A 27,194-nucleotide genomic window follows, 5' to 3' on the forward strand; every position below is an offset into this window, starting at 1 on the left:
TTGCCATGTCCTTGTTGTCCTTTGGAATTTATTCAACAATTCCTCTTCTGACACCAATTGTAACGAATTTCCTGCAAATCCTCTTATTTGCCCTTTTGCTAGGATCGTATCGCTAAACTGTCGAATAAATAACTCCAATATTGAATAATGGAAAAATGGCCTTTATTAAAATACTTCACAATAACACTCAAATTGTGCAACGAATAGCTTAATAACCAAACTGATAGCTTAAAGGAAACTGACTTTCAAAATAATAGTGCTATTGCTCGCTAGATATCGTCTTACTCGTAACTGCTTGACAATTCAAATCAAACTGAATTACTTCTTACTCGCTGGCGCCGCTTTTATAGTTTAAGCTGCATACTTCTAGGCTCTTCGATTTCCAGAAGTTACTAGTTGTTTCGGCTACAAAATCGCCAGCCACAACTACGTGCACAAATTATTGCTCTCTCTTGTGACAACTCAGATAAGGTATATGCATGTGTTTGTAGTTTACAGTCTCCCGCACACACATAAGCGTATAAGTAAATTCATCGGTGTGTGACATCTCATCTCTCGCTGCCTTGTATGTAAATGTTGCTCGCCGGAATGTGTACATATGTGTAGACGCAATTATTGATTCATTTATGTAGATACATAATGATTGAATTATTGATGTGCATTCACGTCAATGCTTAGATCGGCTTAGAGCTGGCAGCACTCCTTAGTTTTGCTAATATTCGTAACAATACGATAGCTTGAGCAAAAATCGATATATCTTTACTAAGCTTGGTTCACGTAACTCTCTGAACTAACTTTATCTTCGTATTAAAAATGGACGGAATCCGACTATGACCACGCCCACTTTTCCGATATCGAAAATTACGAAAAATGAAAAAATGCCATAATTCTATACCAAATACGAAAAAAGGGATGAAACATGGTGATTGGATTGGTTTTTTTGACACAAAATATAACTTTAGAAAAACCTTTGTAAAATAGGTGTGACACCTACCATATTAAGTAGAAGAAAATAAAAAAGTTCTGCAGGGCGAAATCAAAATCCCTTGGCATCACGGAAGGAATACTGTTCGTGGCATTGCATATATAAATAAATTAGCGATACCCGTCAGATGATGTCTGGCTCACCCTGGTCCACATTTTGGTCGATATCTCGAAAACACCTTCACATATACAACTAAGGGCTACTCCCTTTTAAAACCCTAATTAGTACCTTGAATTTGAAACCCATATCGTACAAACACATTCTGGAGTCACCGCTGATCCCCCTATAGAAGCAAGGCCCACTCCCTTATAAAATGCTCTTTAATGCCTTCCATTGGTTACCCATGTGTCCTACAAACACATACATGGTGATTTTCCCTTATTTGACAAGGGATGAAGGAAAATCGTTCCAAAAAACGTTACGTTTTGTCTACAATTTGGTCGATATTTCCCAAACGTATGTGATACGGAATTAAAAACCATTTATAAACCATCTACGAAACCAACGCAGCTAAGCTCTCAGCTGAGTATGTAATGTTCGGTTACACCCGAACTTAGCCTTCCTTACTTGTTTGTCTTTATTTAGCCTAGTAGCGGTCATATTATGTTTTATGGCCAATTACTTTATATTTTTTGTATACGTATTTAGAGTTAATAACTTACTATATGTTTATATATTTACTTTAAAAATTTGAAGAAGCAGCATATCGGATGTAATTTTGTTGTATTTTTGTTATTTTAGTTAGGTAAGTATTCTTTCAAATGAAAATTACCGAACATTAAGTAGGTGAGTACGTGGCTAATTTTCATGGTTTTCTTTTAACCTTATTTTTTATTAATTCGACATTGGCGATGAACAGAAAACTTTACGCGCTGTGATTTATCGTCAAACATGTTTTTTTTGTATGACAAGCGTCATTATTTGTAAGAACGTGTAACACGTAAAACTACACAAAACTACACATGTTACTCATAAAATTGTTTAGATAACGAGGCGAATGTAGCAGGGTCACTGACTGCTGACGTACTTGCCTTTGCGATATTGAAATATGAATGCACATAGCGATCAAGAAGAATAACTTATCAGGTTAAATCTTTGTTTTTGTTGCTGCTGCTGTTCTTATTCGGGTTTCTTAAATTCTTTTGTTACCCGATATTCAATATGTGAATATATGAAATGAGCTTTCAAGGGTTAATGACGTTGTCGCAAGGAATTCTCTCGAAGAAGTCTGCTTTTTTCATAATGCTTGAGGCTGCCAAGGGCGATAACTAACAAAGAACACCCTCTATGACACATTTCCCTGATGTTCTGGTTGCTTATCAGCAGTCTGGCTCTAAACTGTAAGTTCAGCGTGAATGTTTGTCATTGCCATGCAAGAAAATCAATACGTATGGGCTATCAATTTTTCTAGTCTCCGCGACAAGATATTATTCGTGTGCAATTTCAAAGACTTCTGTAGTTTAAGAGCTTAGATCTAATGTAAATTACTTAAAGCTGAGGAGCGCATTTGGATTGGTTTTTGCCTTGAGAACATAACTCATATCATGCCATGCATGCTGTGAGTAAGTATTAGAGTGACGCTCGTCTCTCTGTGAAGAAATTTACGGCCTTTGTATGTACATATTTCTGAGAATCAAAAAGTTATATCACCTTGGATTTTAGGATATTACTTCTGTGATTCTACCGGATGACGAAGTGAAATTCAGAAACATGTCCTAGTAACAATCGCCGTTTGTAAATTTTGCAATTTTTTTCTTATATCAATAGAAATTGTATAGTTATCCCTTTTGAAGGTAATGTAGATCTGAAATTCGGAGAAAATAATATCGCACGAATGACTAATTGAAATAAGTATGTCTATGTGGTCAGATGAAAGTGTAAGCATCGGTCACAAGTCAACGTAGCTGAGTAGTATACTGCAGAGATGATAACATATTGGGAGCTGTGGAAGTTCTAGCCAATCTTGTAAGTGTGCCTTTATTCTATTTGCGGAACGTTTTGTTATCTATTAGCCTTGCAGGATCTTACCTCTTACCATTAGCTGGGAAACAGATATTTGAGAGATAACGGAGCTACAGCTATCGGTAAGTATATCTTCAAATAAAAAATTGCAGCCAAAAAGTATGTGGTTAACAGGATATTTCTATTTCAATTTTTGTATGGGAAATTTAGCGAGCATACTCAAATGAAAGTTAGGAATATTAGCTTAATATTAGCGCCATAGAGGGTAGTATAAAAATGTCTGATATTACAAAGTAATGCCTATAAATTTTACACGACAGATAAAGTTTTGATTGCGGGCATAACGTTTTCCTAGACCAAAATGTGTAATTGTAAACTTAAGCTGTGACCAAAATAACAAATTTTATGAATCTAAAAAAAACAAGTAAGGAAGGCTAAGTTCGGGTGTAACCGAACATTACATACTCAGTTGAGAGCTATGGAGACAAAATAAGGAAAATCACCATGTAGGAAAATGAACCTAGGGTAACCCTGGAATGTGGTTGTATGACATGTGTATCAAATGGAAGGTATTAAAGAGTATTTTAAGAGAGAGTAGGTCATAGTTCTATGGATGGACGCCATTTAGGGATATCGCCATAAAGGTGGACCAGGGCTGACTCTAGAATGTGTTTGTACGATATGGGTATCAAATGAAAGGTGATAATGAGTATTTTAAAAGGGAATGGGCTTTAGTTCTATAGGTGAACGCCTTTTCGAGAAATCCCCATAAAGGTGGACCAGGGGTGACTCTAGAATATGTTTGTACGATATGGGTATCAAATGAAAGCTGTTAATGAGTATTTTGAAAAGGAGTGATCCTTAGTTCCCTAGGTGGACGCCGTTTCGAGATATCGCCATAAAGGTGGACCAGGGGTGTCTCTAGTTGTACGATATGGGAATCAAATGAAAGGTGTTACTGAGCATTTTAAGAGGGAGTGGGAATTAGGTCTATAGGTGGACGCCTTTTCGAAATGTCGCCATTAGGGTGGGCCAGGGGTGACTCTAGAATGTGTTTGTATGATATGGGTATCAAGTGAAAGATGGTAATGAGTATTTTAAAAGGGAGTAATCCTTAGTTCTATAGGTGGACGCCTTTTCGAGATATCGCCATAAAGGTGGACCAAGGGTGACTCTAGAATGGTTGTACGATATGGGTATCAAACGAAAGGTGTTACTGAGCATTTTAAGAGGGAGTGGGCATTAGGTCTATAGGTGGACGCCTTTTCGAGATATCGTCATTAGGGTGGGCCAGGGGTGACTCTAGAATGTGTTTGTACGATATGGGTATCAAACGAAAGGTGTTACTGAGCATTTTAAGAGGGAGTGGGAATTAGGTCTATAGGTGGACGCCTTTTCGAGATATCGCCATTAGGGTGGGCCAGGGGTGACTCTAGAATGTTTGTACGATATGGGTATCAAACGAAAGTTGTTACTGAGCATTTTAAGAGGGAGTGGGCATTAGGTCCATAGGTGGACGCCTTTTCGAGATATCGCCATTAGGGTGGGCCAGGGGTGACTCTAGAATGTGTTTGTACGATATGGGTATCAAATGAAAGGTGGTAATGAGTATTTTAAAAGGGAGTAATCCTTAGTTCTATAGGTGGACGCCTTTTCGAGATATCGCCATAAAGGTGGACCAAGGGTGACTCTAGAATGTTTGTACGATATGGGTATCAAACGAAAGGTGTTACTGAGCATTTTAAGAGGGAGTAGGCATTAGGTCTATAGGTGGACGCCTTTTCGAGATATCGCCATTAGGGTGGGCCAGGGGTGACTCTAGAATGTTTGTGCGATATGGGTATCAAACGAAAGGTGTTACTGAGCATTTCAAGAGGGAGTGGGCATTAGGTCTATAGGTGGACGCCTTTTCGAGATATCACCATTAGGGTGGGCCAGGGGTGACTCTAGAATGTTTGTACGATATGGGTATCAAACGAAAGGTGTTACTGAGCATTTTAAGAGGGGGTGGACATTAGGTCTATAGGTGGACGCCTTTTCGAGATATCGCCATTAGGGTGAGCCAGGGGTGACTCTAGAATGTTTTTACGATATGGGTATCAAACGAAAGGTGTTACTGAGCATTTTAAGAGGGAGTAGGCATTAGGTCTATAGGTGGACGCCTTTTCGAGATATCGCCATTAGGGTGGGCCAGGGGTGACTCTAGAATGTTTGTACGATATGGGTATCAAACGAAAGGTGTTACTGAGCATTTCAAGAGGGAGTGGGCATTAGGTCTATAGGTGGACGCCTTTTCGAGATATCGCCATTAGGGTGGGCCAGGGTGACTCTAGAATGTGTTTGTACGATATGGGTATCAAATGAAAGGTGGTAATGAGTATTTTAAAAGGGAGTAATCCTCAGTTCTATAGGTGGACGCCTTTTCGAGATATCGCCATAAAGGTGGACCAAGGGTGACTCTAGAATGTTTGTACGATATGGGTATCAAACGAAAGGTGTTACTGAGCATTTTAAGAGGGAGTGGGCATTAGGTCTATAGGTGGACGCCTTTTCGAGATATCGCCATTAGGGTGGGCCAGGGGTGACTCTAGAATGTTTGTACGATATGGGTATCAAACGAAAGGTGTTACTGAGCATTTTAAGAGGGAGTGGGCATTAGGTCTATAGGTGGACGCCTTTTCGAGATATCGCCATTAGGGTGGGCCAGGGGTGACTCTAGAATGTTTGTACGATATGGGTATCAAACGAAAGGTGTTACTGAGCATTTTAAGAGGGAGTGGACATTAGGTCTATAGGTGGACGCCTTTTCGAGATATCGCCATTAGGGTGAGCCAGGGGTGACTCTAGAATGTTTTTACGATATGGGTATCAAACGAAAGGTGTTACTGAGCATTTTAAGAGGGAGTGGGCATTAGGTCTATAGGTGCACGCCTTTTCGAGATATCGCCATTAGGGTGGGCAAGGGGTGACTCTAGAATGTGTTTGTACGATATGGATATCAAATTAAAGGCATTAATGAGGGTTTTAAAAGCGAGTGGCCCTTAGATGTATATGTGAAGGCGTTCTCGCGATATCCACCAAATGTGGACCAGGTGATCCAGAAAATCATCTGTCGGGTACTGCAAATTTATTTATATATTCAATACCACTAACAGTATTCCTGCCAAGATTCCAAGGGCTGTTGATTTCGCCTTGTAGAACTTTTTCATTTTCTTCTACTTAATATGGTAGGTGTCACACCCATTTTACAAAGTTTTTTCCAAAGTTATATTTTGCGTCAATAAACCAATCCAGTTACCATGTTTCATCCCTTTTTTCGTATTTGGTATAGAATTATGGCATTTTTTTCATTTTTCGTAATTTTTGATATCGATAAAGTGGGCGTGGTTATGGTCGGATTTCGGCCATTTTTTATACCAAGATAAAGTGAGTTCAGATAAGTACGTGGGCTAAGTTTAGTAAAGATATATCGGTTTTTGCTCAAGTTATTGTGTTAACGGCCGAGCGGAAGGACAGACGGTGGACTGTGTATAAAAACTGGGCGTGGCTTCCACCGATTTCGCCCATTTTCACAGGGAACAGTTACCGTCATAGAATCTATGCTCCTACCAAATTTCAAAAGGATTGCTAAATTTTTGTTCGACTTATGGCATTAAAAGTATTATAGACAAACTAAATGAAAATAGGCGGAGCCACTCCCATTTTGAAATTTTCTTTTATTTTTGTATTTTATTGCATCATATCATTACTGGAGTTGAATTTTGACTTAATTTACTTATATACAGTAAAGATATAAAATTTTTTGTTAAAATTTGAATTTAAAAAAATTTTTTTTTAAAAAGTGGGCGTGTTCTTCATCCAATTTTGCTAATATTTATTTAGCACATATATAGTAATAGTAGTAACGTTCCTGCTAAATTTCATCATGATATCTTCAACGACTGGCAAATTACAGCTTGCAAATCTTTTAAATTACCTTCTTGTAAAAGTGGGCGGTGCCACGCCCATTGTCCAAAATCTTACTAATTTTCTATTCCGCGTCATAACGTCAACCCATCTACCAAGTTTCATCGCTTTAACCGCCTTTGGCAATGAGTTATCGCATTTTTTCGGTTTTTCGAAATTTTCGATATCGAAAAAGTGGGCGTGGTTATAGTCCGATATCGTTCATTTTAAATAGCGATCTGAGATGAGTGCCCAGGAATCTACATACCAAATTTCATCAAGATACCTCAAAATTTACTCAAGTTATCGTGTTAACGGACGGACGGACGGACGGACGGACGGACGGACGGACGGACGGACGGACGGACATGGCTCAATCAAATTTTTTTTCGATCCTGATTATTTTGATATATAGAAGTCTATATCTATCTCGATTCCTTTATATATGTACAACCAACCGTTATCCAATCAAACTTAATATACTCTGTGAGCTCTGCTCAACTGAGTATAAAAATACCTAAAATCGGCACTTTATAAAATCACCAAATCGTTCGATTTATCCCTGCAGAGGGTGATTTGCGGTTGATCTGTTTTGGCCGTATTGGTATATAACTGATCCTCTATAGTACCTTTTAGGAAAAAATAACAAAAGCGGTAATGAAATGGTTAACATTAAAAAAACAAGTAAGGACGCGACTGTGAAGAATGCATGCCTTTCATGAATAGAGCTGAGCAATAATCTTATCCCATTCGTAATATCCGAATAATGGGCTGTATAACGTATTTAATATATAGAGAACGTGTGCACAATCTTAAGCGACTTTTTCCATAAACATAATATAAGAAGTAGATCGGTAGTTTGTGTGACGATACAAAGTTTCTGTTTCATTATGATCTCCATGAGATAGCTAAGACGATGAATCACCTATCTGAAAAATTTTTGACGTATACGTAAGTATTTGATGAAATTTTAAGTTTCTAGCTGTTACAATGTGGCACAAATGATGAAAAGCTTCTTGTTCTGATAACATCGATTTTTAGGGCGTGTGTACTATATATACGACCGATCTCTAAAAAAAAATGTTAGTCAACGCTATATGGGACAGTATTTGATGAAATTTGAAGCTTCTGTCTTAAACGGGCAAAAGTTACGAAAATATTCTTATCTGAAAAATTGGTCATATGGGATCTATGGTACATCCAACTTGTGCGACATTGCTCGTAGGAGTATGAAAAGGATCTGTCCGACACTACCCATTCTGGCATTAAATGGTACAATTGGCCTCTCCATACGACACGGTTAAACAAAAGGAATTCCTACTACGAAAGAGATCAAAACTGGCTATAGTTGCATATTCCTGTGCAACTCAAATCGAACTCATCATAGAGTGATCGCATTTATAGAAGGGTAAATAAATATGGCTTTGAAATCACTTAGAATAATCTGAAGAGATGGTGCAATCGATCCTTACACAATTCGTCACTAGCTAAAAATTTGAATTTACTGGTAATGAAACTGAAAATAATATTATAGTAAATTTTTGTGTATGTTTATATTCATTCAATAGAATTTATAGTTATTTTTTAATTTGCATTTACGCAAATAATCAAATAATTTTCTTCATATTTGCGTAGAAGAGCAGTGCTCTGTTTTTTTTTAATTAAATATTTATGTACTTTATATTTTTATTGATTTTTAGCATTATGTATTATTTTGAGCTTCCAGTGTTTAACAATGCGAAGGAACACACACAATACGAGCTAATTACACTTGAAATTCGAGAAATTTATACGTAAAAGATTATTCCCTTTTAGTATCTTTTAACAAACATTACTATGTAGATTTGTTATATAATGATCTATATGTGCAAAAATTTGCATTACCGGAAGTTTTTGGTTTTAAATGAAATTATATTAATATTAATAACTTTTTTTTATCTATATCATATGTATGCAAATAACCAAATAGAACTTGCTAAAATCTTACTTTGTTTATATGTGCGTATACAGCATTAATTGAAAGCGTTGTGCAGCACATACACCAAAACAAGTTCGTTGCTTAAGTCTTTGGTTAATCTTCAGCACTCATAGAAGCAAAGAATTGAACGTATGCATTTAAATTAATTGCGCATGCTAGGCTATACCAGACTTTTTATACTCAGTTGAGCAGAGCTCACAGAGTATATTAAGTTTGATTGGATAACGGTTGGTTGTACATATATAAAGGAATCGAGATAGATATAGACTTCCATATATCAAAATAATCAGGATCGAAAAGAAATTTGATTGAGCCATGTCCGTCCGTTAACACGATAACTTGAGTAAATTTTGAGGTATCTTGATGAAATTTGGTATGTAGGTTCCTGAGCACTCACCTCAGATCGCTATTTAAAATGAACGATATCGGACTATAACCACGCCCACTTTTTCGATATCGAAAATTTCGAAAAACCGAAAAAGTGCGATAACTCATTACAAAAGACAGATAAAGCGACGAAACTTGGTAGATGGGTTGAACTTATGACGCAGAATAGAAAATTAGTAAGATTTTGGACAATGGGCGTGGCACCGCCCACTTTTACAAGAAGGTAATTTAAAAGTCTTGCAAGCGGTAATTTGGCAGTCGTTGAAGATATCATGATGAAATTTGGCAGGAACGTTACTACTATTACTCTATATGTGCTAAATAAAAATTAGCAAAATTGGATGAAGAACACGCCCACTTTTTAAAAAAAAATTTTTTTAAATTCAAATTTTAACAAAAAATTTAATATCTTTAAAGTATATAAGTAAATTAAGTCAAAATTCAACTCCAGTAATGATATGATGCAACAAAATACAAAAATAAAAGAAAATTTCAAAATGGGCGTGGCTCCGCCCATTTTCATTTAGTTTGTCTAGAATACTTTTATTGCCATAAGTCGAACAAAAATTTACCAATCCTTCTCAAATTTGGTAGGAGCATAGATTCTATGACGGTAACTGTTCTCTGTGAAAATGGGCGAAATCGGTGAAAGCCACGCCCAGTTTTTATACACAGTCCACCGTCTGTCCTTCCGCTCGGCCATTAACACAATAACTTGAGCAAAATCCGATATATCTTTACTAAACTTAGCCCACGTACTTACCTGAGCTCACTTCTTCTTGGTATAAAAAATGGGCGAAATCTGACCATAACCACGCCCACTTTATCGATATCGAAAATTACGAAAAATGAAAAAAATGCCATAATTCTATACCAAACACGAAAAAAGGGATGAAACATGGTAACTGGATTGGTTTATTGACGCAAAATATAACTTTGGAAAAACCTTTGTAAAATGGGTGTGACACCTACCATATTAAGTAGAAGAAAATGAAAAAGTTCTACAAGGCGAAATCAACAGCCCTTGGAATCTTGGCAGGAATACTGTTAGTGGTATTGCATATATAAATAAATTAGCAGTACCCGACAGATGATTTTCTGGATCACCTGGTCCACATTTTGGTCGATATCGCGAGAACGCCTTCACATATACATCTAAGGGCCACTCGCTTTTAAAACCCTCATTAATACCTTTAATTTGATATCCATATCGTACAAAACATACCAGAGTCACCCCTGTCCCACCCTAATGGCGATATCTCGAAAAGGCGTCCACCTATAGACCTAATGCCCCCTCCTTCTTAAAATGCTCAGTAACACCTTTCGTTTGATACCCATATCGTACAAACAATCTAGAGTCACCCCTGGCCCACCCTAATGGCGATATCTCGAAAAGGCATCCACCTATAGACCTAATGTCCACTCCCTCTTAAAATGCTCAGTAACACCTTTCGTTTGATACCCATATCGTACAAACATTCTAGAGTCACCCCTGTCCCACCCTAATGGCGATATCTCGAAAAGGCGTCCACCTATAGACCTAATGTCCACTCCCTCTTAAAATGCTCAGTAACACCTTTCGTTTGATACCCATATCGTACAAACATTCTAGAGTCACCCCTGGCCCACCCTAATGGCGATATCTCGAAAAGGCGTCCACCTATAGACCTAATGTCCACTCCCTCTTAAAATGCTCAGTAACACCTTTCGTTTGATACCCATATCGTACAAACATTCTAGAGTCACACCTGGCCCACCCTAATGGCGATATTTCGAAAAGGCGTCCACCTATAGAACTAAGGATTACTCCCTTTTAAAATACTCATTACCACCTTTCATTTGATACCCATATCGTACAAACACATTCTAGAGTCACCCTGGCCCACCCTAATGGCGATATCTCGAAAAGGCGTCCACCTATAGACCTAATGTCCACTCCCTCTTAAAATGCTCAGTAACACCTTTCGTTTGATACCCATACCGTACAAACATTCTAGAGTCACCCTTGGTCCAGCTTTATGGCGATATCTCGAAAAGGCGTCCACCTATAGAACTAAGGATTACTCCCTTTTAAAATACTCATTACCACCTTTCATTTGATACCAATATCGTACAAACAAATTCTAGAGTCAGCCCTGGTCTACCTTTATGGCGATATCCCTAAATGCCGTTCATCCATAGAACTATGGCCTACTCTCTCTTAAAATACTCTTTAATACCTTTCATTTGATACACATGTTATACAACCACATTCCAGGGTTACCCCAGATTGATTTTCCTTATTTTGTCTCCATAGCTCTCAACTGAGTATGTTATGTTCGGTTACACCCGAACTTAGCCTTCCTTACTTGTTTTCAATAATATGTTTTAATATAAACGTTTTATAATACTATTTTTTATTTCGCTTAGCAATCTTTTCACTTTATATTATCAAATTCTTACTGGCTTATTATGTATAAGCTTTTAGAAGCCGCTATAGAATATACTGCAAAAATAGACTAGGTTAAGGGCATATTTTCGTATATTTTTTTTTACCTCCTTTATATTAGGTCGGTTGAATGTTTGTACTCTTTTTTCATACAAATCTTACAATCGATTTTTAAGTAACTTCTCTTTGAGCTACAAACGTGAAACTGTATACATAGGTTAGAACACCGTGACCATGCAACAAAAGGAAAAAAATCCGTTAAGTGGCGCCCGGATCGAAATAATTAGATAAAAATTTGAAAATTTTCAAACCAGCTTTTAAGTAACTTCTCGATGAGCTATAGACTTCAAATTTATGGCTTTGAAGGTTCAATGTAGTCATATTTAATCATTCCCAAGATGGTCGATAATATACCTTAATGATGCTTTTGACTGGTACTTACCGGATATATATACGGCAAAGGCCAAGCAGCGATAAAACTCCCTAAACCTTTCGGAGAGTGTACTTATCGCTACAACAACAACAATAAGCAACATTGAAAATGATAAGGGTACCACTGTTTAATAGCATTGTACACTTATTAGTTTTTTAATTCATTAATTGGAGTAAAATTCCAAGTCACTGAAATAAAATGACTCGATTTTCATTGTTGACATTTTTCTTGCTATTTAATTATTAATTTTGCACTTTTTGATTTATAACTGTTTCTGTAAACAATTAACAGTTCTTATGTGCATCGCAGCATGTATTATCGTTTGTGTTAAGATATGGATATGACGAAGTGTCTTGACAATGATTTCGGATATTGGAAGGAGTTTAGCAAGAAAAGTTGCAACTGAAATAAGCTATTTTGTTTGGTTTTGGTTGTAGGTTTTCGGAGTTTACCACTAATCGTAAGCACAATGTACATTTATTTCACAGTTGACATTGATTACAAAAATTTCTCAGAAGCCCTCACAAAGCTTCTTCTTTGTTCAAGAGTTAAAGTATCATGGACACAAACCGATAAATTATAAATTTTGAATATTTTATAAATTTTGAAACTGTGTTCAAGTTTGAGTGTGAGGATAATTGTAAAATTTTTTTGTTCTACTCTAAAGTTTTTTTCTGTGCTCCCAAAATAAGCTTAAAACTTATTCTAAATTCAATCAACTCTATATCGACCTATCGTAATAGAAAGGTCGTAACTTAAAAGTTTTGTAAAAGGACGTATCTTTAATATTTTTTTAATAGGGCCGTATCTCAACAAAATCGTTATTACACTTATAAAATTGTTGCGCAGAAAATTAGTACTGCTAAATATTAGTATGCAACTGAAATGTGTTCCTCATTTTTATCTCTATACTATTTTCCACTTCTATGACCGAAAAATATGTGGGCCCTCCGCTAATCGCAACAAGTTCAGCAATGGGTTATACACTATGACTAACAGAGGTGGGTGTCTGCGCTATTAAGTACAACGCGTTTTGTAGCGAGTTATTTAACCACTGCCGCGACTCTTCAATAATTTCCGCTAGATGGGTCTTCTAAATATTATCCAAGAGATGATAATCATTTTTTACCCGCAAATGTAGATGTATATGGGCAAATCCCAAAAACTTTTACTTTTTTGGATACTCGAATTTTACACACGGGCAAAAAACTTAAGGCCATAAAAAACTACAAGGACATTAAGTTTGACCTTTTGACTATCCGATCTGATGATTTTAAATATCAAGTAAGTTGATAGTAAGTTTTTGCAGAACTTCGAAACGTAAAAAACGTCGATTTTTACACTTTTATAAGTCATACCCTTGATTTTTTTTTTTTTTTAATTTTTTCGATAAAATTTTGAGGCATCATTGAAACACTATGGAATTTAAACTGAATGTTGTTTTTGAGACGAAGATTCTAAAAGTATGTGCAAAATTAATGTGCCACTCCAATACTCAAAACTAGCATCAATCAAAGTAGCGATACTTTTTTTGTCATTTTCAATATTGACAGTTTTTTGCTTATAGCTTTTTGAGGCAACTGAGTATTGAAATTTGGATTATGCACGATAATAGCCCATCAGGGACTAAAAATACATGGGGCTTCAAATTCGATGTGCCCCCTTCAGTTTTGAAGGTAGAGGCAGAAAAGTGGAAGCACTTGGTTGCGTAAATTTTTTTCAGGAGCATGTTTTTTTGTGGGCACAGCTACAGTTTTACTTTTATCACTTCATAATCGTTTGTTAATTTTTTCTCTACACAACAGTAGTATACCATCAATTGCCTGATCTTGGAATGATCACGCAAGGAAAGTTATTGATGTTTGTACATGGGGCAAATATACGAAATTTTCGCCAAAAATTAGCAATCGTCAAAAAGTGTAGAAAAAAGTTTTTTTTTTTAAACCAAGTTTTATTTAAAAGTAAATGAAAAGAAACACAAATTTGGTACAAAAATTTAAAAAAGAAAAAAAAATTTGTTTACACTTTTTGACGATTGCCAATTTTTGGCGAAAATTTCGAATATTTGCCCCATGTACAAACATCAATATAACCTTCCTTGCGTAAATATTCCCAGATGAGGCAATTGATGGTATACTACTGTGGTGTAGAGAAAAAATTAACAAACGGGTATGAAAAATTTGACGGTTACCCGGTTTCATATTTTTGCCGTTATCTCTAAACCCGGGTTTCGGGTATCAACAAAATTTTACCTAAATATACCCCACATAGATATGTACATCCCGATAAAATTTCAACACAATCGGTTAAGAGGTGTTTAAATAAGTAAAAAAAATTTAAGGTTTTCCGAGTTTATATTTTTATCAATATCTCCAAAACCGGGTCTCAGGTATTACAACCTTTTTACCTAAACATACTTCGTTCACATAGCTATACGTTTTTAAAGTTTCAAAGGAATCGGTGAAAAGGTGTTAAAATAAATGTGTTGCAAACTTTGCAGTAAAAAAATATTGGCGGTTATTCGGTTTTATATTTTTACAGATATCTACAAAACCGGATATCGTGTATCAAAAAAATGCTACATAGCTAACAGCTGCATATATATGCAAATTTTGTTAAAATTTCGATATAATCGTTACAGAAGTGTTGAAATAAATGTATATTTAACATTGTGCCCTCAATTTATATATATTTTGCTCGATATTTTGACTATATCTTTTTGAGGCATTATGTAAGACGAGTAACGGCGATGCACTATAGCTCCAATTTACCCCTCGATGTTCCTTGTGTGGCGTGATACCATGTTTCAAAAAAAAAAATTGTTTTCTCCAAAAAAACCAAAGTGTGGCGGATTTCCCCATATACACACGGCTTATTTCTTGCAAATTGTGAATAGGAAGTATATTCAGTTAAACTAGAAGCTTTTTTGATAAACAAAAACATTATTTCTTCAGTTGCAACCTTTTTACCCTCTGAGATACGTCTTACTTAACAAAACTTTTATATTACGACATTTCTATTATGGTAGACCGATCTAGTGGTTGCTAAGTGGTGCTAGCATAAAAATGCAGAATAAAGAATATCTTTGCTGGACAAAACCGACAAATAGCGGTTCTTTTGTCTGAGCGTTGCTTCGCAATACAGATGAAAGTGGTTCAATGATATCAGCGATATTAAAAAAAAAATAAAAAAATATTATTCTCTTGCCGCAAAACAAGTTACGGATAAATTTTAGCATTCTGATGCACATGTCATTCTATCGTTTAATGATGACTTTCACTATTAAAATATGTGAGCTAAGAAATATTTTTTTTTTTAATATAATATATTGTTTTAATTTGCATAATACCGTGATTAGTTTTATTTTGTTGATATACGGAGCAAGCAGAAAATATTTTTCTGTAAATTTATGTTCGCTGAAATGAGTTAAGGACTCATTTAAGAGTATTCCATATTGACAGGTGGGACTCTTTGAGTCGTATTTTAATTAACTAGTAGTTATAGAAGTTTTTTAATGATATCACTTAAAGGTGTATATTTGTTTCATATGAATCTAATGAAACATAAAACCTTGGCGCGTAATTTTCACGAAATATTATCATTTTTTAAAAGTGACGGGTGGGACTTCGATATCACCTGCCTATAAAAATTGTTGACTTCTTTTCCCAATTTTTGACTAACAATACATTTTTTTTCACAATTTGTTCTACCATACTATGTTTTAAAATGAGACTAAGATCCAATATGTGGTCTAACCTAATTTATATATTTTACAAACAAAAATTTGTTTGCCTATTTTTGGCTCGTGGAAAAAATTAAACTAATAAATCAAAAACAAGGCGCTACCGCCTACTCAGAGCTTTTAGGCTGAGCGTCCAATTTGCGTCGTGCTTATTTTATTTTTTCTTACAAATTGGCGGGACCTACAAGTTCGACGGTGACTCCGAAGGCAGATGAGTTTTCATTGAAAAGCTTTTCATGGCAGAAATACACCGGATATATTTTCCAAATCATCAAATCGCCAATTTGCTTAGAAAAATCTTTATCCGAATTGAAAAACCTTGTTTCTAAAAATTTTGATGTTGCCTCGCCCGGACTTGGACCCAGGTAGCGTTCTCGCCCACCACACCACGGTGGCTGAGAATAATTGCATTTCTGGAAGATTTGTATATCTGGCTCACTTTTTTCACGCAGTAAAAGACAGGCATTCAATAATTTACTTCCCGAAATTCCCATTCCCCTGTGGATTAGGGGTTGTAAAATTTACCCGCGGTTGGTATACCGAGCGTAAAAGGCGATCATAGTACCATGTAGGAAATATCCATCATCTTATGAGTGACGCTTAAAACGTAGTAAATTGATATCATGTTGTTAGTGACGCATATAAACAAGGCTAGCCAGTCCTGGAGTGGTGTTCCCTCGAAAGAGTACAGAACGGACGGTAGCAGTCGTTCAAAACTATACCGCTGCGAGAAAGAGTAACCAGTCGTGGTTTGATACAGTGTATCGCAGATGCTTGTATTCAGTTCTTGATTCCTGCCTTGAGAATTCGGATGAATTTTTTGCGGTTGCCTTCTGCTTTTGTCTTCGACATTTCTTTTGACTTTTGCCTTCTACTTGCTCCTGAATGCGATGAATTCATTTAACGAAGCTATGCAGTCTCTTCTTCCTTGAAGTTGGCAATAAAGCATTTTCTTCGGAGTAGTGCGCTCTTCTGCGCTGGAAAGTTAGCATATAGTTTACTATTGGCCCGCCCACAAGGGTAAACTGTCTCTATACTAATTCTAACCTAACCATTAACATTTCAAAAACCCTTCTGCTGAGGGCCAGAGAAGAGGTTGGTCACATTCCAAAATTGTGATCCCGTTGCTCAACCCGTTCTAACCTGTTGAGACAATTTAAGATAAAGAGATGCCTATCGTTTGTGGATAACAACTGATAATTTTAAGAATGGGTTTGTGCTCACTCTCCTTTTTGAAATGTTTGAAACGGCGTTAGACTATGCTGATCGATGGCATCTGATATTGAGTAAATGTGATCACTAGCTGTTCTTAATAAAAGTGTATATGTGTCTTATCGCTTATTGTTGTTATTACTTGTGCTGAGAAAAGCTTGTTCACATCCCTTAATACTTACATTAGAACTGAGGAATTTTATCATGTATCCGATTGCATTGTGCCAAAGAATCAGGACATTATGCGGCTAATTATTTATGCTTGGAATAGAATAGTAATGGAATCCAAGGTGGAGTTGCCTTGCAACCCGATGCCATTATCCTTACAATGGTGCATGCTTGGGTAAAATCCATAACATAACAAGATAAAACCATGCAATTGAAACACTCGATTACAAGCTAATTTGGTACCAATGATTCGGCTACGAAGTGTTGAGGTTGATCAAGCAATAAATTTGTGTTTTACACCATGAGGATGAGTCTTCCATTGACAGATACTCACGTTAAAGTATTGTAACGAATTTAGGGGAATTCCGCTTATTCCAAACCTTCTGTTAACGTTCGAATCGTTAACTGTTGAATAAATAACTCTAATATTCAATAATGCAAAATGGTCTTTATTAGACTACTTTGAGAGTACTTCACAATAACCCTTATACTTCACAACCAATAGCGTGCTTAAATCAAAAATGAATACCGAAATACTCAGCTTGCGCTGCTTTTATACTCTCCGTTGCTTCATTCGGATATTTCTACTAAATTCTAGATGTTTCGCTTTCTAGAATTGCTGTATCTCCTGCTTGGTACTTGAGATACATATATGCGTATGTATGTGTGAGTAAGAACTTCGGCTGATGACTACATCTGTAGGTGTGAGGTATCTCTTCGTTGCCTGGTACATAAGAGTGGCTGCTTCATGTTTTTGTTGTTGCGTGATTATTAACTAGCCTAGTGATGTCAACATCCGCCACAGTATATTAAATACCCGAGATTCGATAGATTGATCCTGAAGCAGTTTTTATAAAATGTTTAAAACATCAAATATTTTAACTAGTTTTTGGTTTAAGTCAAACTTTTGTGGCTTATATTTCATCAATAAAATTAAAATTCGAGAATTTATTAGAAGCTCTTTGTTAATGAACACTTAAATCGTTTAACAAGTTTTCTATGAACAAAACAAATTAAAGCTCAAATTTAACGCTTACAGAATATTTATGGTCCAATCCGTGATGCGAAAAAAATTTTAAGATCGATTTTATGATGAGCTGCTTAATATTTAAAATAAAATAAATGTAAGGCGCGATAACCTCCGAAGAGATTTTAGGCCGAGCTTCTCTTCCAATTTGCGTCGTTTGCGTCCTCTTGATTTCCCCTACAAATTAGCCGGACGGGACCTACATGTTTTATGCCGACTCCGAACGGCATCTGCAAGGCAGATGAGTTTTCACTGAGAGTGTTTCATGGCAGAAATACACTCGGAGCGCTTGCCAAACACTGCCGAGTGGCGACCCCGCGTAGAAAAATCTTCTTCTATTGAAAAACCTTCTTTCTAAAATGTTGATGTTGTTTTGCCCGGGCTGTGAACCCAGGGCATACGGTGTGGTAGACGGAGCACGCTATCATCACACCACGGTGGCGTATAATTTACATCATTAATATTATTTGCGTTGGTAACAATTGCGGTGCCACTGACGGTGATTCATTTCTTCGTAAACCCATTGCGCAAAGGTGACAATAGCGCCAGTCACGTTAGACCAGTAGATAGGCTTTTTAATATATAGACCTCGTTATTGGGTTCAAAAATTTAATTGCTGTTGTTTACGTTATTATATTTTACAAACCATCAATTGGTGAAGATTTCAACTCAATGGCGTTGGTAACGTCGAAAACACTAATAGTAGTAATCTCCTATGTGACACACAAATTTGCTTTGGTTGGAAATCTACCCAGCAGATAAAAAAGTAAACGTTGTTTGGGATTCGCGTAGATAGTAGACAGGTCATCCGCAACTCTATTTGAAATGAATGTTTCGATATCAGCTACCTCACTTGCTGGAAAAGCTCTGAAAATTTCACCCTCTGCGCCAACTACTTTCTTTGCTAACTGGGGCTTATTCTCAAGGACGGTAATGATTTTTGTTTTTTTTTTGGTTTGGTCAATGATGGCTGATTATCTGCCAGAACCGAGCTTCCAAATGACGATCTATTCATTTTTAAATTCTTTGATCTAACCTTAAGTTGAATTTTGGATCGGCCTTGGTTCGCAGCAAGTTTTTATAGTTTAAAGTTAGGGTGGTTCCAGAAACTTCTCAAAGACAATGGTTTTTCAAGCAACAGTTTTAAGTTGGTTTATCATTTTTACTTCTTTAATATTAGTTTCGTTTGATGTTTTCCCGGCAATTACCATACAACATTGCAATAAATTTTCCAGCAATTTCCCGGACAGCTAGAGTCCTTAATCTTGGAACACACATCGGTACTCGGTAATAATTTAATGTGAGGGGAAAAAACTAGGTGATCCAGGAATCGTGATTCTAAAAAACGTTTGAACTTGTACATTTTGCTTTCGAGTTTTTTCAGAACTTGCCGATAACCCAGTCACCCGAAACTTTGAACAAAGCTGCGGGTTTTACTACGTTGTGTTATTTAGGATATATTAAAAATTTCTCGATGGGACAGAGATCGAGATATTTAAGTAACTTTCCATTGCGCTACAATCTTGAAACTGAGAACATATTTCAGAACGACATGACAGTTGCAAAATGACGAAAAAAATTTTCGGTAGGTGGTCCAGAGAACACGCGAATTCAAAAAATCGTTCAAACTTGGAAAGTTTGCTTTTGAGTTTTAAGGAACTTTTCGAAAACGCAGAGAGCTGAAACTTTGACCGAAACTTTGGGTTGTAATATTTAGAACATAAGAGTTTTCTAGGTGGGACAGGGATCGAAATATTCAGAGATATTTAGAAAGTCCATTTACAGTGTAGAATCTTGCAACTACTTAGGATGAAATAGTTTTCTAGATGGGACAAAGGTCGAGATATTTATTGGTATTAAAAAGCCCATTTAGAACTTTAGAATCTTAATATCGATTTTTAAGTAACTATTCACTGAGCTACATGAAACCTTACACATAGCTCAGGTCACCTTGACACTGCAACAAAAGGAGAGTATAAAAAGAAGAAAAACATTTTTTAAGTGCTTCCTTTGTTTAAATAGACTAGCAGAAACGAAAACTGTCTCTTTAAATTAAGACATATCTTAGCGGCTTTTTGTTGCAAGCGTGCTTGTTAATCTCCGCATTGGTATGTACATATCGTTTGCTCGTTCACAATAGTGCCCTTTTTTTTGGTCGACTGTTGCTGCAGCGAGTTTATCTTAAATCGGTTAGCCAAATCAACTAACTTACTTTCCTTTCTTGCTTTGTATACAATTCCCTAATCTACCTCGCGTTTTATTTTCACTAGCTTGTATAAAAAGCGGCTCTTGTTGGTCTTTGATATCCAAATTTTAATAAAACTACTGTAAAATTTTTTATTAGGAAGACAAATATAAAAAGTTGTTATATTCTTTTTATTAAATAAATACGAATTCCTAGCGGAAATATGTAAATATATTAAGTTTCTGACAGGTATTTTCAAACGTGCTTGAGTAAATTGAAAGGAAAGTGTTGGTTTAGTTTGGTTTGTTGATTTTCCGACAGGGTGGATAAATGATGTATATTAGAAAGATTTTCCGTCATGCCTTGTCAAATTTGTGTAAGGCAATCCAGAAAACCACTTTGTGCTACTTTACTTTACTCTCACTTTTGAATTCACGACAAAGTAGCCAATGAACGACGATTCAAGAAAATATGAAATTATTAAAATGTTTTTAAATATTTGGCAGTTGAATTTTGTTGTACAAAGAAAACGGAATAAATTAGTTGTTTTTCAATTGCGTTCAAATTAATGCGAAGAACCTTTTTCTTTTTCTTAACGGTCGTCCTTACAAATTCAGAAGCGGGTAAATCCATACGGGCAAATTAAAACGTATCTTATAGAAATAATTGATTTAGTTGTTAAACGTATATATATGACTAAGTAATCAAAATGCCTCTTGCTAAGATAAATACGTTAAAATTAACGGATTTAAAAGAAATTTTGAACGAAAAAGGTTTGTCCACTGAAGGCCTGAAAAATGAGCTAGTTTTGCGTTTGTGCGAAGCTGTTGGGTCGGATAGTATCGAGATCGCTAGTGCAAATATACAGGACCAAATTAATGAATTACGGGACATGTTTAGTTCGTTGATGCATCAATTGCAATCCAATCAAAATGTAACTGCAACAACTACGCGCAGTGATCAAGAGCGGGCAACTTCTTCTGCTGGTAGTTTTATTACAACGACTGGGCGTAGTGGATATTCAGTGAAAGAAATCGCCGAAACTATTCCGGAATTTGATCCAACAAACGAATCGTCGGTATCTGTTGAACAGTTCGTAGAACGCGTAAATAGTGCGGTCCAAGCTTATCAGTGGGAGGAAAAATGTTTTTTATTAGCGGTGTATAGTCGACTCAAAGGTGCAGCAAAGCTCTGGCTGGACTCCACTGAAAAATTGTATTCAAGTTGGAGTGAATTATCGAAATGTTTATGTGAAGAGTTTAGTTGTGTGCCAGATGAAGCTGATATACATTTTAAAATGTCTCAAACGCCGCGCAAACCAAACGAAAGTCTCCTTGACTACTGTTTCCGTATCGGTGCGTTAGGTAAGAGGTTTGGGCTAAGTGAATCCTCTATTGTTAAATACGCAAGAGACGGTATTAAACAACGGGAATTTCAAATTGCTATTGCAGCAAATCGGTTTAGTTCAATGCGCGAATTTCGACAAACAGTAATAGATTACTCTAAAAACTTACCCGTGCGTACATTTAAACCTGAAAAGACAAATTTTGAAACAAAATACGGCGAAACACGAGACGGTGAAAAACGTGAAAGTGATAAACAGTTAATATGTTTCAATTGTCAACAAAAGGGGCACATTTCATCGAAATGTCCTCAACCACAACGTAGACGTAGATGCAACGACTGTCAGAAAGTGCATCCTAAAACCGAGCCTGAAAATTGTGGCAAGAAAAGTGCTTCGACGCGTACGACCAAAACGGAATATGAAACGGTAATTCCTGAAAAAGATTTTGAGAAAGTGGTTACAATAAACGATAAAACGTTCACAGCCCTAATCGATACAGGTAGTGAGTGTAGTATGATCACTCAAACAGGGGCAGGTCAAATAAAAGGTGTCGAAGAAAAGTGTGCTTTAAAAATAAGCGTGTTTTGTGGCGGTGTGATATATGCCCATTCAAGAGTACGTGTCAATTTGAAGGTTGACGGTATTGAGCAAGATGTGTATCTTTACATAGTTGGTGATACATTTTTGACGGTAGATGTGTTGTTGGGACAAGATGTGTTTAAAAATATGCAAATGGTGATTTCAGACGGCAAAATTAGTGTTATAAATGTATGCAATAAAAACGTTAACTTAAATAATAGCAAAATAATTAATGACGATGAGATAAAGTGCGGCGTCGACGAAAATGATAAAATAAATAAGTTGGTTAGTTTGATAAATAAATATCGTAATGTATTTGCAACGGATATGAGTGAAATTGGACGTACAGAGCTCGTAAAAATGAATTTCGATTTGGATACTAACAATCCTATTGTTCAAAAACCATTTCGTGTTCCTGAGCCTAAAAAACAGTTTATCGCGGATATGTTAAAAGAACTTATTGATAATGATATAATTTGTAAGTCCGATTCCGAATATGCTAGTCCTATGCTTTTAGTAAAAAAGAAAAACGGGGGCGAAAGATTGTGTGTAGATTTCCGACGTTTAAACCAACACATGCGCAAGGAAATATTTCCGACGCCAAATATTGAAGAAGAGTTACAAAAGGCAAAGCGTTTTAAGTATTTCTCGGTGTTGGATCTTAATAGTGGTTACTATCAAATTCCTATTGAGGAAAATAGTAGAAAATTTACCGCTTTTATCACGACAGAAGGTTTATATGAATTTAAGCGCATGCCGTTTGGGCTTAAAAATGCCCCGGCTGTTTTCCAACGGTTCATCGCGAAAATTAAAGAAGATCTTGAACCTGATGACGTGATAAGTTATATGGACGATATACTTATCGGTAGTGTAAACGTGGATGAAATGTATGATAAGCTGGAGCGTGTTTTAAAAGTTTTACAAAAAGCTAACGTTACTCTCAATCTACAGAAGTGTGAATTTTTGAAATTAACGATACAGTTTTTGGGTCACGAGTTAGCTCCTCATGGTATTTCTCCTGGTTTAGCTAAAACACAGGCAGTGCGTCAGTTTAAAACTCCAGAGTGTATATCCGAAGTTAGACAATTTCTCGGTTTAAGCGGATATTTTAGAAAATTTGTTCCGGGTTATGCTGTTATCGCTGCTCCGTTGAATCGATTATTGCGGAAAGATGTAGCATTCAGGTGGTCAGATCAAGAGCAAAAGGCGTATCAAAAGATAAAGTCAATTCTCGTATCCCGTCCGGTTATTGCCGCCTATAGTGTCGAGGCTGAGCATCAAGTACATACAGACGCGAGTGCAGTGGGCCTAGCTGGTGCATTAATGCAAAAAGAGGGCGACGATTGGAAGCCGGTTATCTATTACAGTCGTGCAACTACCGACAACGAGAAAAACTTTCATAGCTACGAGCTTGAGGCTCTCGCAGCGGTTGAATCCGTAGAACGATTTAAATATTATATTTATGGCAAACGGGTAAAATTGATCACAGATTGTAATGCACTTAAAACAGTTATGAGTAAACGTGAACTTATACCACGCATAGCAAGGTGGTGGCTTCGTATCCAAGAATATGATCTTGAGATTGAACATCGCGCTGGTCAGCGAATGGCTCACGTAGATGCATTGAGCCGTGCACCTGTCGAAGAGTCACGGGACTTAGAAACGGCATCTTTGCGGATTGACAAAATTCAAGTTAGCAACGATGATTGGTTATTTGGAATGCAACTCCAGGATAACTCAATCAAAGAATTGGTAGAAAAGTTACAACAAGGCGATCCTATGGTAAGCAAAGAATTTGTTTTAAATCATGGTAGATTATTCAAAAAAGTAAAGGGGAAGAATCTTTGGGTGGTGCCAAAAGCTTTGCGCTGGCAAATTGTTAACAGTGCACATGATAAAGCAGGACACCTCGGATTGGAGAAAACGATTGCACGAATAAATGAGCATATGTGGTTTGCGCGCATGCGCAATTTTGTTAAGTCGTACTTGAAATCATGCATTGATTGTACGTACAATAAAGTACCTGGGGGTAAACAGGAAGGCGAACTTCATGTTGGATAAATAGAACTTATACCATTCCGAACTGTACACGTAGATCACCTAGGTCCGTTTCCGAAATGTTCAAAGCGCAATGAACATATTCTCGTTATTATCGATGCTTTTACACGTTTCACCATTGTGCGCGCAGTCAAGAGTACAGCAACTAAACACGTTATCGAGGTATTTAATGAATTAAGTAGTTACGTTGGGATGCCAGGTAGAATCATTTCAGATCGCGGAACGGCATTTACGTCCAAGGATTTTAAGAATTTTTGTAAAGAAAATGACATCCAACAAATTTGTAACGCTGTTCGAACACCAAGGGCAAATGGACTGGTGGAGAGATGTAACAAAACAATACTTTCGATGTTACTGCCTTCGGTTAACAGTGATAAGAAATGGGACGATGCATTACGAGCAATTCAATGGACTATCAACAGCATGCGTAATAAAACTACATCGAGGTCACCTCAGGAGTTATTATTCAGTTTTAAACCACGCGATATTTTGAAAAATAAAATAGTACTTGCGCTACAAAATGATGAATCAACGAATGAGAATTTGATAAAAGATCGTGAAGAGGCAGCTGAACGTATACAGAAGGAACGTTTTAAAAGCAAACAACGCTACGACAAAAACCACAAAACCCCGAAAGTGTATAACGTCGACGATTTGGTAGTGGTTGAATACGAGCCACCTAGTACTGGCAATTCACGCAAACTTGAACCGCGATACAAAGGTCCATTCCAAATATCACGAATTCTTGGTAATGATCGGTATGTCGTACAAGACATACCTGAGGCTCAACGAACTAGAAAGCATTACTCTTCAGTTTTCTCAAGTGACAAAATTAAACCATGGTGTGCGCTTCCCGATATTTTTGATGATGACTTAGATAATATCGACGACGAGGATACTGATAATTTACTGGTCACGAATCGAGGTCGATCCGAAGCTGCAGGTATGGCCGAGTTGTAAGGCAATCCAGAAAACCACTTTGTGCTACTTTACTTTACTCTCACTTTTGAATTCACGACAAAGTAGCCAATGAACGACGATTCAAGAAAATATGAAATTATTAAAATGTTTTTAAATATTTGGCAGTTGAATTTTGTTGTACAAAGAAAACGGAATAAATTAGTTGTTTTTCAATTGCGTTCAAATTAATGCGAAGAACCTTTTTCTTTTTCTTAACGGTCGTCCTTACATTTGGTTTCAAGACAAATCGGTTTCGGCGTTGTGCCATTATCAGTGTCGCTTTTCGTTTGAAAGTGTTGCACAAAATATGGATGAAAATTTTTTTGAACGAAGTCCTTAGTATGTTTTACAGAAATTAATAGAAATAAGGGAAACCGACAAATAACGGTTCTATTAAAATACGTGAGCTAAGAAATATTTTTTGTTTAATATAACATATTGTTTTAATTTGCAGAATATCGGAATAATTTTTATTCTAATTGATATACGGAGCAAGTAGAAAACCTTTGTTTGTAAATTTATGTTCACTGAAAAGAGTTAAAGACTCATTTAGGAGTATTTCACTGTGACGGGTGGCACATTTTCACTCTTAATTTAATAATTAACTAGAAGTTGAAGAAGTTTTTTAATGCTATCATTTAAAGGAGGATATTTGTTTCAAAGGAAACTTATGAATTATAAAACCTTGGTACGTAATTTTTGCGAAATATTATCATTTTCAAAAAGTGACAGTTGGGGATTCGATATCACCCGTCCATGAAAATGGACGACCTCTTTTCCCAATTTCAAACGCACTATACATTTTTTCCAAAATTTGTTGTTCCAAATGTTTTGAAATGAGAATAAGATCCAATATGTGCTCTTAACTAACTTATATATTTTAAAAACAAAATTTTATTTGCCTATGTTTGGCTCGTGGGACAAACATACTTACTTACTTAATTGGCGCTTAACCGCCTAAACGGTTATGGCCGTCCAACAAGGCGCGCCAGTCGTTCCTTCGCTCCGCCAACTGGCGCCAATTGGTCACACCAAGGGAGTTTAAATCGTTTTCCACCTGATCCTTCCAACGGAGTGGGGGTCGCCCTCTACCTCTGCTTCTATAGGCGGGTTCCGATATAAACACTTTCTTGGCCGGAGCATCATTTTTCATTCGCATACCATGGCCTAGCCAGCGCAGCCGCTGCGTTCTAATTCGCTGGACTATATTGATGTCTGCGTATAGCTCGTACAGCTCATCATTAAATCTTCTTCGGTACTCGCCATCGCCAACGCGTAGAGGTCCATAAATCTTTCGAAGAACTTTTCTCTCGAACACTCCCAAAGCCGCTTCATCTGCTGTTGTCATGGTCCATGCTTCTGCCCCATATAGCAGGACGGGTACGATAAGTGACTTGTAGAGTATGATTTTCGTTCGCCGAGAGAGGACTTTACTTTTCAATTGCCTACCTAGTCCAAAGTAGAATTTATTGGCAAGATTGATTCTTCGCTGGATTTCAGTGCTGATGTTGTTGCTAGTGTTGATGCTGGTTCCCAAATAAACGAAGTCTTTTACTATTTCGAAATTTTGGCTGCCAACAGTAGCGTTGTTGCCAAGGCGCATATGCGCTGACTCTTTGCTCGATGACAGCAGGTACTTCGTTTTGTCCTCATTCACCATCAAACAAATCTTTACCGCTTCTTTTTCCAGTTTGGAGTAAGCACAGATAATAGCGCGGGTGTTTAGGCCGATGATATCAATGTCATCAGCATATGCCAGTAATTGCACGCTTTTATAGTATATTGTTTCAGTGCGGTTAA

General features: G+C 36.7%; 1 protein-coding gene across 1 annotated transcript in view; it reads left to right on the forward strand.

The window, feature by feature from the left end:
- Positions 1–3,052: 3,052 nt before the first annotated feature.
- Positions 3,053–27,194, forward strand: part of sit (stuck in traffic) — a 118,007-nt gene continuing 93,865 nt past the window's right edge. Inside the window, exon 1 of the mRNA XM_067762838.1 lies at positions 3,053–3,069. The gene's annotated coding sequence lies outside the window, so the exon portion shown is untranslated. The remainder of the gene's footprint in view (positions 3,070–27,194) is intronic.

Source organism: Eurosta solidaginis, chromosome 1 (assembly GCF_040869045.1).
Source record: "Eurosta solidaginis isolate ZX-2024a chromosome 1, ASM4086904v1, whole genome shotgun sequence".
Classification (NCBI taxonomy): Eukaryota; Metazoa; Arthropoda; class Insecta; order Diptera; family Tephritidae; genus Eurosta; species Eurosta solidaginis.